At 46.8% G+C, this 21,572-nt stretch overlaps 1 long non-coding RNA gene across 1 annotated transcript; it reads right to left on the bottom strand.

The window, feature by feature from the left end:
* Positions 1-9,249: 9,249 nt before the first annotated feature.
* On the bottom strand, positions 9,250-21,230 carry LOC117870093. Its single transcript, XR_004643921.1, has 3 exons — positions 21,020-21,230; positions 11,559-11,672; positions 9,250-11,197 (listed from the first exon to the last, which is right to left on the bottom strand). It is a non-coding gene; the product is annotated as an uncharacterized LOC117870093 (long non-coding RNA).
* Positions 21,231-21,572: the final 342 nt, after the last annotated feature.

Below are 21,572 nucleotides of genomic sequence, written 5' to 3'. Positions count from 1 at the left end.
TTAAATTTATTTTAATTAAAGGTATCTTGTTATACCGTGCCTTTTATTTAGACAATTTGTTTGCTGACCAGGTATGTTCTTTATCTGCAACTTCTTTGTGCTGGCAGTTCTCTCACTTCCTTTATCAGTTAGATAATTTCCATCAACACAGGCTTGGCTTTTGGATTCAAAACCATTAGCAGAGCTCAGAGACTCTGTCTTAAAAGGAACACAATTAACTTTTACCAGAGTTTTGATTACTTTTAAATCTTGCTTCCAAAACACACACAGATCTGAAAAAGAAAACACAATCTATTGTGGCTCCTTTGGAGCCCTAATAGGATTTTAATTAAGTAAGCATGTTTCATTTGCATTTCTTTTACCCCCTCTATAATATACACTGCACACGTCTGCACATTCCTTCTATACTTTAACTTTTAAACCTTTAGCCATATTAATTTTTACATAAGGTGTAACTATTTCTTTTGTTCTTACAGAGTTTTATGTACCCTTATCAAAGTGACAATCTGATTACACAGAGCCATTTTAAGGCTCAGGGTATGTCTACACTACGAAATTAGTTTGAATTTATAGAAGCCGGTTTTATAGAAATCGGTTGTATACAGCCGATTGTGTGTGTCCCCACATAAAATGCTCTAAGTGCTCTAGTCGGCGGACCGCGTCCACAGTACGAGGCTAGCATCGACTTCTGGAGCATTGCACTATGGGTAGCTATCCCACAGCTATCCCACAGTTCCCGCAGTCTCCGCCGCCCCTTGGAATTCTGGGTTGAGATTCCAATGCCCGGATGATGCAAAACAGTGTCGCGGGAGGTTCTGGGTACATGTTATCAGGCCCCTCCCTCTCCGTCACAGCAACGGCAGACAATAGATTCGCGCCTTTTTACCTGGGTTACCTGTGCAGACAACATACCACGGCAAGCATGGAGCCCGCTCAGCTCAGCTGAGCTCACCGTAACCATATGTCCTCTGGGTGCCGGCAGACGTGGGACTGCATTCCTACACAGCAGCAGCTGCTAACTGCCTTTTGGCGGTAGATGGTGTAGCATGAGTAATAGCTGTGGGGCTGGCAGCCGTAGGGCTGCATTGCACCAGCCCCTTGCCCTTTGGTAGGAGATGGTATATTATGACTGGTATCCGTCGTCGTCATACTGCAGTGGCTGTCAATCATGGGCACCTGGGCAGACATGCTACTGTCTTGATGATGATGGCTATCAGTCGTAGTATACTATTTTCTGCCAATTGCCCAGTATTGTCTGCTAAGCACCCAGAAGAGGCCAAGGGTGATCTGGGTGCTGGCAGATGTGGGGCTGGCAGACGTGGGGCTGCATTGCTACACAGCAACAGCCCCTTGCCTTTTGGTAGACGATGGTATATTACGACTGGTATCCGTCGTCATTGTACTGCAGAGGTTATCACTCATGCTGCACCGTCGGCTGCCAGCTTAAGATGTAAAAAATAGATTTGTTCTATATTCATTTGCTTCCCCTTCCTCCGTGAAATCAACGGCCTGCTAAGCCCAGGGTTTTCAGTTTAATCTTTGGGGGGACCATTCTGTGTGACAGTTGTTTGTGTTTCTCCCTGATGCACAGCCACCGTTCTTGATTTTAATTCCCTGTACCTGTACGCCATGTTGTCACTCGGCCCGCCCTCCCTCCTTCCCCTAGTCCATCAGATACTAGTTTCGCGCCTTTTTTCTGACCAGGCGCCATAGCTAGCACTGGGATCATGGAGCCCGCTCAGATCACCACGGCAATTATGAGCACTATGAACACCACGCGCATTGTCCTGGAGTATATGCAGAGCCAGGACATGCCAACGCGAAACCCGGACCAGCCGAGGAGGCGATTGCAGCGCGGCAAAGAGAGTGATGAGGAAATTGACATGGACATAGACCTCTCACAAGGCACAGGCCCCAGCAATGTGGAAATCATGGTGCCACTGGGGCAGGTTCATGCCGTGGAACGCCGATTCTGGGCCCGGGAAACAAGCACAGACTGGTGGGACCGCATCATGCTGCAGGTATGGGACGATTCCCAGTGGCTGCGAAAATTTCGCATGCGTAAGGCCACTTTCATGGAACTTTGTGACTTGCTTTCCCCTGCCCTGAAACGCCAGGATACCAAGATGAGAGCAGCCCTCACAGTTGAGAAGCGAGTGGCGATAGCCCTGTGGAAGCTTGCAACGCCAGACAGCTACCGGTCAGTCGTGAATCAATTTGGAGTGGGCAAATCTACGGTGGGGGCTGCTGTGATCCAATTTGCCAGGGCAATGAAAGACCTGGTGATATCAAAGGTAGTGACTCTGGGTAACGTGCAGGCAATAGTGGATGGTTTTGCTGAAATGGGATTCCCAAACTGTGGCGGGGCCATAGACGGAACCCATATCCCTATCTTGGCACCGGAGCACCAAGCCACCGACTACGTAAACCGCAAGGGGTACTTTTCAATGCTGCTGCAAGCCCTGGTGGATCACAAGGGACGTTTCACCAACATCAACGTGGGATGGCCGGGAAAGGTACATGATGCTCGCGTCTTCAGGAATTCTGGTCTGTTTCAAAAGCTGGAGGAAGGGACTTTCTTCCCGGACCAGAAAGTAACCATTGGGGATGTTGAAATGCCTATTGTGATCCTTGGGGACCCAGCCTACCCCTTAATGCCATGGCTCATGAAGCCGTACACAGGCAGCCTGGACAGTAGTCAGGACCTGTTCAACTACAGGCTGAGCAAGTGCCAAATGGTGGTGGAATGTGCATTTGGACATTTAAAAGCGCGCTGGCGCAGCTTACTGACTCCCTCAGACCTCAGCGAAAAGAATATCCCCATTGTTATTGCTGCTTGCTGTGCGCTCCACAATATCTGTGAGAGCAAGGGGGAGACCTTTATGGCGGGATGAGAGGTTGAGGCAACTCGCCTGGCCGCTGATTACGCACAGCCAGACACCAGGGCGGTTAGAGGAGCACAGCAGGGCGCGGTGCGCATCAGAGAAGCTTTGAAAACGAGTTTTGTGACTGGCCAGGCTACTGTGTGAAACTTCTGTTTGTTTCTCCTTGATGAACCCTCCAAACCCCCCCCCCGACCCGGTTCACTCTACTTCCCTGTAAACCAACCACCCCACCCCACCCCACCCTCCCCTCCCCAATTCGAGCACCGTTTGCAGAGGCAATAAAGTCATTGTTTTTTCACATTCATGCATTCTTTATTAGTTCCTCACAGAAGTAGGGGGATAATTGCCAAGGTAGCCTGGGATGGGTGGGGGAGGAGGGATGGAAAAGGACACACTGCATTTTAAAACTTTAAGTCTTATTGAAGGCCAGCCTTCTGATGCTTGGGCGATCATCTGGGGTGGAGTGACTGGGTGGACGGAGGCCCCCCCACCGTGTTCTTGGGCGTCTGGGTGAGGAGGCTATGGAACTTGGGGAGGAGGGCTGTTGGTTACCCCAATTCCGACCCGCAAAGGCCGATTTTATCGCTAATCCCCTCGTCGAAGGTGGTGTAAAGAAACCGGTTTAAAGGACCCTTTAAGTCGAAAGAAAGGGCTTCGTCGTGTGGACGTGTCCAGGCTTAATTCGATTTAATGCTGCTAAAGTCGACCTAAACCCGTAGTGTAGACCAGGCCTCAGTGTTTCTAACATTGCTTCTTTTTGTTTTGTGCACCTCACCCCTGCTGTTGCTTCAGAGGGCCACTGTCTTTATTCTTTTCCTACAGCTTTCATTTGCTATTTTGTTACAAAAACAAACAAACAGAATCCAGAATCTCTCCCTATTTTTCTGATTTTGACTGTCCTGCTGCAGTTATGACTTGGTCTTTATTTGAAAACATTTAAATTTTGTAAAGAATCAAGTTACCCCTTAAGGGTTAAATACCAAATCTCAAAGTCAACCAACACTGATTACCTGTGTCTGGCAAAAAGGTCTGTCAGTTTTGCAACTTTGAATTAAAGAGTCAAATGGATTTTTAGTGGCATTAAAAACAAAACAAAACCAATTTATCTTAAACTTACAAAACAGGAGTTTTACAAACCTCACATATTCCCACAGACAGTCAGATACATATACACTGTATCTGTTAACATCCCTCTTACACTGCTTTGTTTTTAACATCCCTCTTACACTGCTTTGTTTTTACATAGCTGTACATAGATTACATTACCTTTACACATTTGGGGCAGTTAAGTTCCAATAGAACCCCCCCCTATGTTCTTTTAGCAAATTTGACTCAATTGTTCATAGTCAAATGATTTTAATTAGATAGTCTCTTTACCTGGATTATTTACAGACATTCCTCTGGAAAAGGGCCCATTTTTCCTTTAGAATGGCTGCAAAGAAACCAAGAATTCTTTTAACAAGATCCTTTTTAACATTTTCACAAAGTTTAACTGTTTAATTCTCTCCAGCCTCTGTAGAGTTAACTTTTCACTCTCTTTCCTTAAATCACTTGTTTATTTCCCAAAATGACACCTTTATCAACTCAGATTTCACCATTGTAAGTATTGTTCCAGGGGTTCATACTTGCACTTACTCCTGACACTGTGCCCTTAGGGCTTCCAACCTGGGTTTTTTTGTTTTTTTTTTTAGTTTCTTTATCTGTTGCTTGCCTGCTTGTCTGGGCCCAATCCTGCTTTTTCCAATGAACCATTTTTGTGAGTGATATTGTGGTCATTTCACAGTTTTGAAAGAAATGCTTAAGGAAAGGGCCCAGGAAGGGTGGGGGCTAGTTGAGGAGCCCACCCTCCTTGCTGAATTGGTAATGGAACACTAAAGAATCAGTTTCTGAGGCAGACAACTAAGGGGAACAGAACAAGGGGCATTTTATCCTTTTTACAATGAGAGGGGAGTATGAAGGGAGTTGGGATCGATCCAGGGTTGTTGTTTTTTTTGTGTGTGTGTGTCAGAGAACAGGGTGAAGGGGAGCGCTCAGTCTGGTGGTGGGAGAGGAGGCTTTTAATAAAGCTTTTAACTTATTATTTGAATATTTGAGAGAGGCGAGTTTTGATTTTGTCCACCTACGATTTGCCTCTTCCCACCACTGCATGAAACAATTAACCTCTCCTTTAGCCAATTTAGTTTTAGGCTGGCCGAGTTTGTTTTTTAAGATGTCGGTTTAAGGGTCGGTCCTGGGGCCGGTTTTGTTTAATATCTTTATTAATGATCTGGAGGATGGTGTGGACTGCACTCTCAGCAAGTTTGCAGATGACACTAAACTAGGAGGCGTGGTAGATACACTAGAGGGTAGGGATCGGATACAGAGGGACCTAGACAAATTAGAGGATTGGGCCGAAAAAAACCTGATGAGGTTGAACAAGGACAAGTGCAGAGTCCTGCACTTAGGACGGAAGAATCCCATGCACTGCTACAGACTAGGGACCGAATGGCTAGGTAGCAGTTCTGCAGAAAAGGACCTAGGGGTTACAGTGGACGAGAAGCTGGATATGAGTCAACAGTGTGCTCTTGTTGCCAAGAAGGCTAACGGCATTTTGGGCTGTATAAGTAGGGGCATTGCCAGCAGATCGAGGAACGTGATCGTTCCCCTTTATTCGACATTGGTGAGGCCTCATCTGGAATACTGTGTCCAGTTTTGGGCCCCACACTACAAGAAGGATGTGGAAAAATTGGAAAGAGTCCAGCGGAGGGCAACGAAAATGATTAGGGGTCTGGAGCACATGACTTATGAGGAGAGGCTGAGGGAACTGGGATTGTTTAGTCTCCAGAAGAGAAGAATGAGGGGGGATTTGATAGCAGCCTTCAACTACCTGAAGCGGGGTTCCAAAGAGGATGGAGCTCGGCTGTTCTCAGTGGTGGCAGATGACAGAACAAGGAGCAGTGGGGGAGGTCCAGGTTGGATATCCGGAAAAACTATTTCACTAGGATGGTGGTGAAACACTGGAATGCGTTACCTAGGGAGGTGGTGGAGTCTCCTTCCTTGGAGGTTTTTAAGGCCCAGCTTGACAAAGCCCTGGCTGGGATGATTTAGCTGGGAATTGGTCCTGCTTTGAGCAGGGGGTTAGACTAGATGACCTCTTGAGGTCCCTTCCAACTCTGATATTCTATGATTCTATGATTCTATGTCCACTCAGTCCTTGTTCCGAGGTTTTAACAGTGGCCACTGAGTTTTGGGATCTCCCTGAGTTAGTCTAGACCATTTTTCCAGAAATTTACAGGAGTCCGGACCCTTCCTAAAACTGAGCCGGCGTTCCTTTAGGAAACTGTCCCGACTTAGAAGTCTGGTTCCCAATACAGGAGGAATTTACACACACCAATCACACAAGAAGGAAATTCGGGTTCGTCAGAGCGATGCCCGGTGCAACACACAAAAGGAGCCCACAGGCTACTGACTCAATCGCCCTTGCTTTCACACCAAGATTTTTACCCAAGGTGCGGTGCGGCTGCGATTGTGCAGATTTCACTCACTCAGACCGCGGGGACAGAAACCTTGGTTGGCTGATCCCCGGACGGAGATGGCAGACTCAAACACTCCACAGGAGGACGGATAGACACAGAGACAGGACAGTCCTCAGTCCGGACAAAACACAGAAATAATTAGCTGACCAGATTCCTGATGTCAGATCCCGGGATCCCTACCAGAACAGAGTGGGAACCAACAGGTTTGATGGCGTAGACCTCACTGTGGTCGTGCACCCTTCCGTTCAGGAGGAGGACCGCTCGGGCCAAATGCCCAGGTGCCGGCTACCACGGTCGTCCTACAAAAACGGTCAGGAATCACACAGCCCCAGTGAAGACGGTTGCCATCTCGGTGGAACCTCCAAATTGTCAAAGTTAGACTCAGGACTCATAGTTTGTCAGACCACTCTGTTTTATTAGCACAGGGCTCTGCTAATACATTCAGATAATGTGAGCCCCCATGCAAGATTCAAACAGTCTTATTTATACAGATAAAAGGGCGCAAACTAAACAAAGGGACAGAGAGAGCAAAATTGTAAAATTTGCATAGGGCACAATATGCATATCCTGCTTCCTTATTAACTCTTATCGATCTAAGGCTAATGCTTCACCAATTGCCCTTAAGTGGGGCAATTCATTAAGCAGTTAATGTCTGCTTTCCTGCCCCCCAGCTTGCAGCATTTCTCATTTCTACTTAAAGGTACATACAGCATTCTTTAATTCATTCTATTTCTTTAATATAATTCATTTCACTTTCACACCTTACAGTGCGTACACTATTGCTGTTTTGTTGTCAAAAGCCAGTTTTTGGTGACAAGCCCTCAGTGGAGTGGATTTTTCACAGCCCTGAGAGATGTGGCTATGTGAACATAGCTTTTCAGGGTAGACCAGCCTTTAGATGGCTTTTTGATATGAAATGCAATGGACTTCAGCCTTTTCCTTGATACTGATGGCTGATGATACTACCTGCTGGACACATCCTATGACAGATATCATGCCTCTCCTTTGCAAATTAGAGAAGTGGGGAAGTCAGTGACCCGTATAGTCTAAGTGGGTAAAAAGTTATACAACTTGTCTCCTCGAGTAGTTTTCCTTTTAATAGAAATTTATTTTGAAGCTAAGCAAAATAAGTTCTATTTGAAATACAAAAAAATTATAACCTATACTGGGCCAATATTCTCTTACACACTCCTCCTCACACACATTCTTCCACCCCAACCTTTGGAGGGAGGTTTTCTACCAGAACTCCTTACACTATAGGGGGTAAATTAAATCAAACTAACTTTTCAAGATTAGCCATATTTTCCTGTATGACTAACAAAACAAAAAACAAGACAACTTTTAGTTTTCCAAAATAATTCAGATTATCACACAATTAGTCTCTTACTCTTTAGCCAATAACTTCACCTATAATTTCATTTTCATTGGTAACAATAACATATTCAAAGACCACAAATTCTTGTCATATATGTTAGTTTTCTTTTAATCCCCATTGCCAACAACTGAACCTTGGCTCAAGTTGTGGTTTGTCCCAAGGTAGGTCTCAACCACTTCTGTGAGTTCATATATCTCTGGTTCTTCTACCATGTGTGATGGTGGAAAGGGTCTCCTATGTGGGAATGTTTGCATCATGAGGAAAAATACCTCTCTTTTCACACATTTTAATCTTTCAAAGTAGGAGGAGGGAGAGGAGAAGTGATGTAAATGCATAAAACACAAGAGAAAACTAAGTTCTGGTCTACACTAAAGACATTTATCAGTATAACTATATTGCTCAGGGCTGTGAAAAATCCACACCGCTGAGAAATGTAGTTACACAGCCCTAGCCCCCTGTGTAGACAGCGCTATGTCAGCAGGAGAGCTTCTCCTGCCAACATAACCACCGCCACTTGTGGGGGCTGGAATAATAAAGTCTGATGGGAGAGATCTCTCCCATTGGCTTAGAGCATCTCTATTAGCAGTGCTACAGCAGCTGCAACAGTGTAACATCAGCTTTGTTTTGTAGCCATAGCATCAGACAGAAAACCATAGAATCAGGACTCAACCTGCATGTATGTAAGTCTGAAATTGGAGTCTGACATTTCTTACCTCATTGGTTATCATTTCTACAGCCTGAAAGTCCATGTTACCCAATTACGCAGCCAGTTTGGGATCCACAGGGAAGGAATGTCCTATGAAGCACTCTATCCTTGGATCCAAATGGTGAAGGATGATGGTTCTCAATCTAACCCTGGCATCCATTGGAACTGCAATCAGAGACACTGAACAAGGAAGTGGAGTTGTACAAACAACCTTCCTTCGGTCATTGGTCACCATAGCTTCCTGTACCAGGGTGGAAAGCAAGAATTGGGTGTTTACTCTTTAAACCCCAGTTCTTTCCAAATCTTTGGCCTTGGTTAGGGTAAATTTACACTTCTCTGAAATAGAATCCTTTACAAAACCACTCAAAATCTCAGCAGTGTTAGTGAGAAATGGCTTCCCAAAACATGCCCAGCTTTTCTTTAATTTAGTGGCACAGTTCCAGTCAAGGGACTGGATACAGGCCTGGATCAGAATCTCTGTTAGTTACCAGAGCTGGAGTTTCTATTAAAAAATAGCTATTTTTCTGCAGCTATTAGATTTCCAACACTGATTTCATTTTATACACATTTTTAGCAACTAACAAAGGATAAATTCAACAAATCCCCCACTTCTATTTCCTCAACATCTGTGTCATGAAGGGCAGCATCTCCCATACCATAGGATTAGCTAGGAGAGATCTTCTGTGGAGCCTAGGTTACAAATGCTTTGGGAACCAAATACATGGACATTTTGCCTAGTTCAAAACCACTTACTGTGGAATTGTTTCCTTAGATCATCTGAGACAATACTGACTTAAACAATTGAAGTACACTGTGATCATATGCACTTCCCTCAGTTAGTTGGGGTTCTGCTGTTGTTCACCATTTCCAAGTTGAGATTTTAAATCACTGTTGTTTCTTTGTTAGTATGTCGAGTAAATTGGAGAGTTCTCTCCTTTTGACAGAACTGCACTTGAACTTTCTCCATGTCATCATGGAGGGGTGGGAAAAATCAAAGCTGAAGTGAAAAATTCTGACCTTAGCAAATAGTCATTTTTCTTAAAGTCTCTAATAAATCTGAGCTACAGCCTATCAAACTGAACTAATATCCAATTGGGTGACTAAAGAGCCTCCAGGAAAGATAGAAACCCACATCACAGAGAGATAGAATACATAACAATGAAAGTGTCAAATGAAATTCCAGAGCAGGTTACATCTGATTATTCAGAATCAGGACAAGAGATTCTCCCATCACATTCTCCTCTGATCCATTCAAACCTGCTTCACTCAGCACTGTCTCAATAATCAGTTATGCTATTTACAACATTTTTAGTATCCTAACATCCCCATAATGGGGGACAGAACAATCACCTTGTCAGAAGTGGCTTTACCAGTAGATGGAACCTGGGATTTAAACTCCAAATGATTACACTGTGTTTGGGGTCCCATTTGAATTCCCCTTCCAGGTCTTTAATACTTTCATCTCCAGTCATGGTGACTCTGATATAGGATTAAAGAAGTAAAAGCATCATCTCCAAGCACAGACAACTGAGAATGCTTCATTACATGCCACTTTGAGAAGTGGATGGATAGAATGTGATGAAGATAAACTCTGCATGGCTCAGACAAAAGGTAACCGTTCTGCAGTGTTGGGGAAGGAGGGAATCTCTGAGTCATCCATCTCCTTCCAGTGTCACAGAGACTGAAATGACCCTTTTTTCCTGCCCCTGCTCCTCTTCATTTAAATATAACCTGAAAAGTTCCCAATATAACTGCTCTTCAGCACAACCCAGGGCAACATGAGAACAACTGGCAATGATACAATCTGTGTCATTGGTGACTAACAATAACTTTGCAATAGGAAGAATGGTATAAATGTGATGCTCCCTGGTTCCCTGTAGGAAGGGAACACTCGAATTACTCATGAGCCAATGGAGTTGATAGAAAGGAGAAATGGGTCCATCTCAAAACAGGGTGAACTGCAAAAGGCCAAAATGGGCCACTCATCTGGACAAGCTGAGGGATAACGGTGCTGCAAACAGTTCAAACAGCTTTAAAAGTTACTATATGGGAATCATGAGAAATATTAAAGAAAAAGAATATTGATAGCCCTAGAGGTTTTTATGGTGTTGATCGCAGTTGCGGATTCTCCAATTGCTAACATGGGCTGAGTGCTAAAAGAAGATTTTCCCACACTCACTACTTTCATAGGGTCTCTCACCTGTATGGATTCTCTGATGGGTAATAAGGTGTGAGCTGCGATGGAAGATTTCCCACACTCACTGCATTCATAGGGCCTCCCCCCTGTGTGGATTCTCTGATGTTCATAAAGGGCTGAGCTGCTAGCTAAGCTTTTCCCACACGCACAGCATTCATAGCGCTTCTCTCCTGTGTGGATTCTATAATGCTTTGTAAGGGCTGAGTAGTCACGGAAGTTTTTCCCACACTCAGTGCATGTATTTTTTTCTCTTCCCTCTGAGGATTTCCTGCTGTGTTGTGATTTCCTTGAGGCTCTTCTGAGTTCCCCGACTGGAAATACATTTACACACTTTCTCCCCTGACTGGCTTCCTTGCTCTCTTTCTGGTCTGTGCTGAATCTCACAGGATTTTCCCTGCTCATGACTCCTGGACACATTCCTTTTTGATCTTTGCGATAATGCTCTGTGTTTATCCACTTGCTCAACATTTTCCTGCTGAGAATTCTGCTCCTCTTTCTCACATACCATTGCATCACCTGCTGTGATAGAGACAGAAACCTCAAACAGGGCTGGAAAGGGGAAGACCAAACCAAAACAAGTGCTGGAGAGAGGTCAAATAAAAATCAGAAACTGAACTCCCCCAAACTTTCCCCCCAAATAGGAGAGAAGAGGGCATCAATTTAGCCTTCACATCCCATCCTACTTTGCAGGGGGAAGGGAGGAAGCTACTGCCTGGTGTCTGCTAGGATCTACAGGAAGCCATGAGCTATATTTACCCTGAGGATACAGCCCCTGCTAGGGACAATAATGAACTGAGACAGCTCTGAAGGGCTTTGTATGGCATTCCAGATGTTTCCTTCAGGCACTTAAAGATTCTGAGTTGGTTCAATGTTTCCTCACCTGTGTAGGGAGCGCTCAGGATCTCTATTTCCTCTGAATCCTGGAGGTCTGAGACCCATGACTCTTCCCCTTGTTCCAGCTGGGAGATCACATCACGTTGGGAAACTGGAAACCCTGCTCAGATGAAAGAAAACAAAGGAGTTCCATTGATTTCATAAGACTTTGTCATAAAAAAACCAACATGTTATTTATTTAACTTCAGTATTTAGTGTGATCTGGTGTGCCTGAGGCAGTCCTCACTGAAAATGCCAAGGTCAGGGGAGGCTGAAAAAGGGAGAGCAGATGTTCCTAAAACAGGTGGTTAACACTGAAGTTTTAAACTCACAACCAGTCACAAACTGTGCTTCTGATTACCCACACTGGTTATTGAGAAGATGAAAAAAGAAATCACACGCCCCCCTTTATTGCATCCCAGTTCTCTGACTCCCAATCAGCACCTAGGTCCAGTACAGTGAAAGGTTATTTAAAAACTCTGCTCACATAAAAAAAATGTTCTTCTGACCTGAGTCAGCCACATTACCCAAAATACCATGCTGCCAGGCAATCTTTTAGCATCTAAACTAAAGGTTTCTTGAAAAGAAAAAGAAAAAGAAAAGAGTTGTTAAATGGGAAAGCAGTCAGACACATTCAGAAATCTATATATCAGGTTCTTAGCAGTATTGGTGAGTTGCTGGCTTGAAAGTCCATCTGGAAGGCATCCACAGCTTGGATGGCTCATTCAGTCCTTTGTCCAAGGCTTCAGTTTGTAGAGAAGTTGCTCCAGCGATAGGAAGAGGGATTGAAGACAAAATGGAGATGATGCAGCTGCTGTTTATATTCCTTTTGCCATATGGCTTGTACTTCCTGTGTCCCAAACACAAGCTTCACAGCACATGGCATGGAAAAGCCTTGGAGTTCTCAGTACACAGGCATACCCCTGCATGTCTTGCTGACTCAAGATGTGTATCCCCTTTGTCCTTTCCATAGGTTCATTGTATAGCTGATGACCCTGGATGGGCCACTTAACAGGCTAGGCATGTTGACACCAATATGTCTAGGTGTGTCACCCAGAAACAATGCACAAGTCTGGAAATGCAAATCTACCCTACATATCTGTAACTCACAATACAAAGGTGATAAAACAGAAACAAAATCATCATACTTGGAAAATCATAACATATTCAATGATACCTTACATGGCATATCTAGCATGATTCATTGCAATGTTATCATATTGGTATTAATTATAAAATAATACTAATATAAAGTGTCTCACAATTCCATACAGTGTCACACTTAGTAAACCAGTGAATTCCCAGGACCCGCTCTCTAGGCCCTTGAAGATGCCAAACACTGTGCTTATGAGGAATTGAAATACCCACATATTTGCTGGGAAAACACACAGACAGACACTGTCAGTCTGTACCCTTAAGTTCACTGTTCTAGAAAATTATGATCAATTCTGTACATAGTATAGCTTGTGAGGTATCATTTGAAAATAGAATCTACTGAATATTATCCTCCCACTAAAATGTGTAGCAACACTGTATGTAAAGCTCTGAGATTTTACTGTAGTATATTACTGAAAATGTTACAATTCTAGGGAACACCCATAGACCGATTCCTCAGAGACAGCAAGGCAAACGAGCTGGTGAAATAGCCATTCTCCGGCAGAGGGAAGGTGTGAAGAAGATATTTACATTCCATCACAGGGATCACTTGAAGCTCATATCTACAACAGACAGCCTGTCACCATGACTCAGCTGAGAACTGCAGTTGTTTCTAGTACAAAGGACTGAATTTTAAAAAGAGGTGAGGAAAATGCTTGAGACACTCTCTCTCCCCTCTCCCTCTGCTCATGACAACTCCTGAAGAACTGAACTTGGGCGTCAGGGGCAGGTTAGGGGGTGTCCTGGCTGAAAGGAAAGCCAGCCTGTCTCAGTGTATGTTGAGAAACATTTGATCTGAATCCACTTTAGCTTGTTAAGTTAGACATTAGCTTGTGTTTTATCTTGCATTTCTTTTGTAAACAATTCTGACTTTTATGCCTCATTACCTGTAGTCATTTAAAATATTTTTGTTTGGTAGTTAACAATTTTGTTTTATTGTTTTATCTAACCAATGTGTTTGGATTAAAGTGTGTTGGAAACTTCATTTGGGATAACAAAGCTGGTGAATGTCATTTTCCATTGATGAAATGACAGACTTAGTATGAGCTTGCGTTCTTCAGTAGTGTTCTGGACAGGGCTAGATGCACATTTCTGGGGGAAGTCTGGGACCAGAGAATTTTCTGGCATTCTCCTGTGGGGTAATTCATGAGTTGCTGACTAGCAGCTGGGAGTCAGTTACATGCTGGAGACTGTGTGTTAACTGCCCAGGTGTGGCTGTTCTCACAGTAAAGCAGTGTAAAAGGCACCCCAGCTTGGAGAACTGAGGGGAAACAGCTGTTCAACAGTCCAGACTGTTCAACAGTCCACAGACACTCAATTTCAAAGAGTCTACTAAAACACCGAGAAACTAAATCCATGTCTCAGAAGTTGAAGACTCCAGACAGAGGGCAAGTGTCCCTGCCACTGCTTCTTGCTGACAGAGGTCCAGAGACAATGAGAGAGTCCTGGGGAAGCTGGGAACAGTAAGCATGGGCTGGTAGGGTTCAGCGGAGAAAGGGAACAGGAAGGACAGGGATATTCCTGAATGTAGGATCTCAGCAGTACTAGAAGTCAGGACAGCACATATTGCAGCCCGTTGGAAAACATAATCCCACCTATACATATAAAATGATGGGGTCTAAATTAGCTGCTTCCACTGAAGAGACAGATCTTGGAGTAATTGTGGATAGTTCTCTGAAAACATTCACTCAAGGTGCAGAGGCATTCAAAAAGTGAACAGAATATTGGGAATCATTAAGAAAGGGATAGATAATAAGACAGAAAATACCATATTTACTCTATATAAATCCATGATACGCCCACATCTTGAACACTGCGAGCAGATGTTATTGCCTCATCTCAAAAAAGATATATTGGAATTGGAAAAGGTTCAGAAAAGGGCAAAAAAAATGATTAGGGGTATGGAACAACTTTTGTATCAGGAGAGATTAAAAAGACTGGGACTTTTCAGCTTGGAAAAAAGATGACTAAGGGGAATATGAGAGAGGTCTATAAAATCATGACTGGTTTGGTGAAAGCAAATAAGGAAGTGTTATTTACCCCTTCTCATAACACAAGGACTAGGAATTACCAAATGAAATTAATAGGCAGCAGGTTGAAAACAAACAAAAGGAAGTATTTCTTCACAAAATGCAGTCAACCTGTGGAACTCTTTGCCAAAGGATGTTGTGAAGGCCAAGACTATAACAAGGTTCAAAAAAAGAACATGATAAATTCGTGGAGGATTGGTCCATCAATGGCTATTAGCCAGGATGGGCAGGGATGGTGTCCCTAACCTCTGTTTTCCATAATGTGGGAATGGGTGACAGGAAATGAATATCTTGATGATTACCTGTTCTGTTCATTCTCTCTGGGGCACCGGGCATTGGTCACTGTTGGAAGACAGGATACTGGACTAGCTGGTCCTTTGGTCTGACCAGTATGACTGGATTTATGTACTAGGAAATCTAGTGAGTGCAGCGTAATGGGAGGGAGTAGGAAAATCCCTGGCTGTGGAGAACACTGGGAAATTAGAAGCCATAATTCAGGAGCAACAAGACTTTAATTAGTCTGGAAAAGCAGAATGTGAAAAGTAAGAATTAGTGTCATGTGACTTCGGGAATGAGGGACTCAAAAATCCAAGGAGTCTGCAGAGAAGACAGATTGTTACTATTACACATGGTGATGGGGAAGCAACACTCTCCGTGTCTCTGGAAGTTTCACTACCAACATAAGCCATTTTCACATGCTGGGGTGCAACCCAGACCAGTGAGGACTTGTGTCATCTGTAATCCTGGGTGAGATTCAATTCTGACTCCAGCAGCCTGCTTGTTACAGCCCAAGCACATTCTGGTTTGGGTGGAGTAGGCTCAGGGTTTGAAAGAAGGCCAGGGGTAGGAAACTTCTGTTGGTTATGCTGGACCTAACTCCCAGTTTTACTTGTGCAAACAGCAGATATTTGACACTGTGCGATACTGCTCCTGTGCTCTGTTCCCAAAGTGTTCTGAAGCAGGGGAGGGTCTCTGGCAGTGTGTGTGTCACTGGCATATTGGGATGAAGCTGAAACTGGAGAGAGTACAGATGGCATAGTGGGGATGGCATGAACTTTATTTCTTCATTTCCCCTTCCAAGATCCATCACACTAGCCACAGACTGATACAGGAGATGGAGCCCCTAGCAAGGTCCATGGAGAGCTCCCTGGCAGGAAGCCCAACACCCTCCTCATTGTGAGGAGCTGGATATGAAGGGAGGGAAATCTCCCCTAAACCTGACTGGTGGGTGCCCCCTTCATATCTCACAGCAGCCACTGGTTAGTTGGGTCAGTCTCCAGCACTATGAGTCTGGTGAGTTTTCCCAGCCCCATGTAGGTGGGTTATTTTCTGTTCAACAAATTAGAGCATTTCCACCTCTGAACCTCATGGGTCTGTTGTTAGAATCTAGGCCACTTAGGCCTGGTCTACACTAACCCCCCAATTCAAACTAAGGTACGCAACTTCAGCTACGTGAATAACGTAGCTGAAGTTCGAAGTACCTTAGTTCGAACTTACCTCGGTCCAGACGCGGCAGGCAGGCTCCCCCGTCGACTTTGCGGTACTCCTCTCGCCGAGCTGGAGTACCGCAGTCGACGGCGAGCACTTCTGGGTTCGACTTATCTCGTCCAGACAAGACGCGATAAGTCAAACCCAGAAGTTCGATTTGCTTGCCGCCGAACTACTGGATAGTGTAGACCTACCCTTAGTAAACAACTCCCAGCAGGTTTGCCACACCCTGTCCTCCTCCCTTTCTTCACCTCCAAACCAGACTGTGCAAACCTTCCCGTCGCCAGAGTATTTGCTGTCCCTCTTCCTCCTGCAGGAACCCACCAGCAACCCCCCAATAATCCCTACATGAACAGGCTCCTCTGCAGCCATTTCTCTTCCCTGTCCCATGGGAGGCTGGGATGAGCTGGAGCGAAACACGGACGTCATTATGCAGCCTGTCTGGGTGAGAAGGGCAGTTGTGGAAGCTTCAGAATAGGCTTTAGTTAATTTCACATCACGCTTCCCCCAGGCCAGTGGTCCCCAACGTGGTGCCCGTGGGCGCCATGGCACTCGCCTACTGACAAGGGAGCACCCCACCGCTGAAATGCCGCCAAGAAGCGGCAACATCAAGAAGAGTCGCCGCCGAAATGCCACTGCTTCTCGGCGGCATTTCAGCGGCGACACCTCTTGATGATGATACTTCTCAGCGGCTGCTTGTCCGGTGGCCGCGGTCTTCGGCGGCTAGTCGTCAGGCACCCGCCACACTGAAAAGGTTGGGGACCACTGCCCCAGGCCCTTTCCCTGCAGACAGACATCCTACATTCTGCCAAGGTGATAAAAATGCTTTATCTCTTTATTACTGTGTATTCCTGTCCTGTCCTGCCAGGCTAAGCCAAAAGACACATTTTTAACCTCCCTTCTCCTTCCCCCCATCCCATAACAAAGTCTCTGAACACAAGGCTAGAAAAAAACAGAACCAAAGGAATCTGTTTCGACAATTCCCTCTGACTCTGACCCCATGGCAGCCACATCCCAGCAGGAGAGATATGGAGTCAGGAATTGGGTTTTCCTCTGTCTGATCCTCATCTTGTCCACAGGAAAGTGACTCTACTCAGGGTGCAGTAATACATCTGTCTGGGGAGGTTAGAGATCTGGAAATATGTCCTGAAACTGTTCTCTCCCATGGTCTCTCTCAGTCTCTCTTTCTCCTTCTCTCGCCTTTTCCCTGTCCCCTCTCCCTGCCCATCCAGTAGGAAAGCCCCATTCCTGGGTTGGTTGCTTCCCCATGGATGGATTTGCTCCTGCAATTGCTAATGGGAGGTGAAATGAGCAAGGGGGGGGGGGCTGTTTGTGTAGAGTCATTTTAATGCCAGACCCCAGCATTTTCCCTTCATTTATTTTAGTTACCTGGAGTCTGTGGCTCAGAATTTAGTATTAACGGTGCCCAGGGGTGCCCCAGGGGGCTAGTACCAGCTGAAGAAAGTCATCACCTGGGCCAGGCAGAGAAGAAGCTTTAATTAAGGTCACGTCCCAGCACAGAGCCCCCGCTGGGGGAGCAGCAGCTGCCAAGCCTGGTCTCCCAGATCACAATGGAGGCCGCAGCATCTGACACTGGAAGCTGAATCCCAAGATCCTGAGCAGGGAGGGACAGAGCATTTGAGCAGCTTCCCTCCTTTAGCTCTCTGTGGAGAGCAGCTAATGAGAGCCCCTCCTCACAGGGAGAATTGCTAATCTCATTTGCCCCACTGTCCATCTGGAGTCACTCCTTGTCTTTCCATACAGTGACTCTAGATTAACAATGTTCTCAATGAAATCAGATTTCAGAAAGAACGAGTCCAGAATGCTGTGGAAGAGACCACTGTGTGGCAGTGCTAACCCCCTTCCCACCTCCCTCACCCCTCAGATCTAGGACAAGGACTGGGGGGGCACGAATTTTCCCAACAGAACCGGAAGTTCCTGCAGTTTTCAAGAGGGGAGAAAAGCAAAATCTGTGCTTTCACCTCACAGTGTTTGATAAGTGGATAGAAAGTCATCACAGTGACTGCGCGTGGACGGGGAATGCCGGGCAGTGCTTGGAGCCAGGATTCTGGCACAAGCTGATCAGGGAGAAGGAACATGGTTAGTAGCAGCCCTCAGAGCCCCCAGCCAGGAGCCCCCAGCCAGGGGCCCCCAGCCAGGGGCCCCCAGACATCCCCCCAGTAACCAGAGCCCAGATACCCCAGCCAGGGTCCCACCAGATATTCCCTGGTACCCAGCCCCCAAAGTCTCTGGCCAGGGACCCCAGATACCCCTCAAAGCCCCACCAGCCAGAAAACCCCCACCAGACCTTCACTGCCAGGCTGGGAATGCCAAAGGTTTCCCCCCACCAAGAGCCCTCAGCAGCCAGGGACCCCCCACTACGAACTCAGTCCCTCCCTGCTGGAGGGCAGGCAGGCAGTATCTGCCATGCCATTTTCTTGGAACCCCCTCCTCCCCACAGTGGGACCCCCTGATGTTTTACAGCAGGACCCCTCACTCTGCTTGCCTGGCATCCCCTGACCTAGTGCTGGGGATTGCCCCCACAGCTTTGTGCATTGGGCGAGGCAACAATCCCAGGAGCCAGCAGGGGAAGCCCAAACAGAGCCCCTGGCACCGCACCAGACACCCTCTAAGCCCTTGCCCCACCCACCCGCGCTGCTCTACAGCCAACAGGCCCTCAACAATACCCACCTCCAGGCCACAGGGCTGGGCACATCAGAACCACCCCCCAGAACCCCAAACCTCCAGAACCCACCAACATGATAGGGTACCCCAACCAGTCACCCATAGGCCTCCCTCTACCACAATGCCCCTTCAGCTCCAGCTGAAATCTCCCCAAACAGATACCCCCCCCACAACAATGTTACCTCAAAGTGTCTGATGAGTGGATAGAAAGTTATCACTGCCCCCTGCTGGCCAGTCCCACATGCAGCGGGAGCCCTGGGGGATGTTTCTTGAACAGATGACTGGAAGGCCTGGAGGGCCAAAGAGGTAAGAAATTTCCAAGGCCCTGTCACTAGCAAATAATGGCCACCATGGATCCGCCCCAGAGGTGGCTACATCTTAGCACTGTGGGAAGCAGCCTCTCATGGAGACCATTTGTCATGGGGTTTGGGATACTTCTGGACCGACGCTGCACACAGAGAGACCTCCTCATCCTGTGCTAGTTGGAGAAAAGAAAAGGGTCCAGCCAACTCTCCTGTTACCAGCTGGGACCCACCGATCCCCCAAACAGGGGGAGGCCTCTGGCTTTGATGGGTATTGACTGTGTGGCTGGTCTCTTTCATCGGCAAGCATTTTAACAGAGATAAAGGAGGGAACAAATGATTCTCAAAGGAAAGGGGAAAGATGATCACTGGGCAGTTTAACCCTCTGCAACCTCCAGGATGGAGAACAACTCAGGGCAACAGGTTCCCTCCAAGGAAGGAGAAATAGCTGGGATTTAGAAACATGGGGAATGGCCCCAAACCCAACAGGATTTTTAATTGACATTTGATAATGACATAGAAAGAGGGAAAACCTGAGATTTGAGATCAATGTTCAGAAATGAATGAGAAAGGGTGGAAATCTGAGGTATTTTGAATCAATTTTTGCAAATTATAGAGAGGAAAGTGGAAAATCAGAGGGATTTTATATCAGTTGTTGATAAGAGGTAAAATCTGAGTATTTCACATCAATATTTGATAAATGAATAGAGAGGAAATGGGCAACATTTGCAAACATTTTCTATCCATGTCCCAGAATCTGAGAAAAAGTGCAAATCAGAGATTTTCATAGTAATTTATAATGAGAGAGACAGGGGAAAATCTCAGGGCATATTCAATTAGAAATAGACAACTAGAGAAAAAGTGGGGCAAATGTTTAGGATATTTTATATGACTCTTTGAGATTTGCAGAGAAAACGTGTCACAAACTATGCAACTGATACCGTGAGAGAAAAACACCAAGATCTGAGGGGATTTTATATTGCTATTAAATAACTAGAGGGAAAAGGGGACTGGATTTTATATGACTGTTCAATAGATAAACAGAAAGTGATGGTTCCCCCCACTGCCACCATTCACATGGGCAGCAGGGAGACCTTTGAGGAGCTGATTGAAGAGGGCAAGGGAGGGGGAGAGGGAGCTGGAAGACTGGGATTGGGAAACTGGAGTCTGGGCATTTCCCATGGGGGACATGTGCTCCTCCCTTCCCCGCCCTTGCAGAGAATGGGCATCTCATCCCATCCCCACTCCAGGGGCAGCCATGTTTTGGGGAATGATTCAGTCGCTGCAGATAAAATAGGTGGGAAAATCCGCCACATCTTAGATTTTTAATTGACATTTGAGAATTATGGAGAGAATGGGGGGAAATCGGGGGAGATGAGAGAGCTGATCATTTGAGGGGAAAGGGCTGAATCTCCCCAGATTTTACAGTAGAGTTACCATATTTGTACACTGAAAAAGGAGGACACTCCATGGGGCCCCTTGCCCTGCTCCAACTCCGCCCCTTCCCTGCTCCCATTCCAACCCTTTCCTACCCAAAGTTCCTGTCCCAACTCCGCCCCCTTTCTGCCCTATTGGCCCCCTTCCCCAAATCCTAGCCCCACCGCCTCCCCTGAGCTCGCCACATTCCCCCTCCCTCCCAGCCACCCGAAACAGCCGTTTCCTCCCTGGGCTCCCACCGCTCTCCAGTCCCTGCGCCCCCGGCCGGGCGCTTCCTCCGCGCAGAAGCAGCCAGAGCCGGGGGGCGGGAAGTTGCTTCAGGCCCTGCGCCTGCCCCCGAGCTGGGCATCCCAGCCCCAGCGCACTCCCACCTGCGAGGCTGCACCCCAGCCGCAGGCTCCCTCTCTGGCCGGGCTGGAGCAGAGAAGTGCTGCGTGTGTGGCTTGGGCCTTGCCCCTGGGCTCAGGGGAGCCTCCACCCTGCTCCCAGCCGGACCCGGTGAGGCTGATGCAGCTCAGGCCAGACTGCTGCGGGAGGCGCTGCAACGTGGGCCCTTCCCAGGTGGGGGAGCTCGGGCTCCCGGGAGCCACCACCGCACACCGAGAAACTTTCCCTTGCACCGGGACCCGGCAGCAGCTCCAGGGGGGAGAGGCAGCCCCAGCTGCATGGACCGCTGGCGGGGGGGGTTCCTTGCATGGCCGGGTTCCTTGCATGGCCGGGACAGAGGGGGGAGACTGAGGCTCTGCCAGAGCCACGGGGAATGCTCAGAGGAGGGAGAAGCGGCTGCGGGTCCCCCGAAGCTGCCTGCAGAGACGCCACCGCAGGCACGGGGTTGCAGCAGCATGGGGGGAGGGGGTTTGCAATCTGCAGCGAGCTGACACCCCAGGAGGAGAGGGAGCAGTGGGTAGGGTTATCATACCTCCG

Source organism: Trachemys scripta, chromosome 25 (assembly GCF_013100865.1).
Source record: "Trachemys scripta elegans isolate TJP31775 chromosome 25, CAS_Tse_1.0, whole genome shotgun sequence".
NCBI lineage: Eukaryota > Metazoa > Chordata > Testudines > Emydidae > Trachemys > Trachemys scripta.
This window is presented reverse-complemented; position numbering and strand designations above follow the sequence as displayed.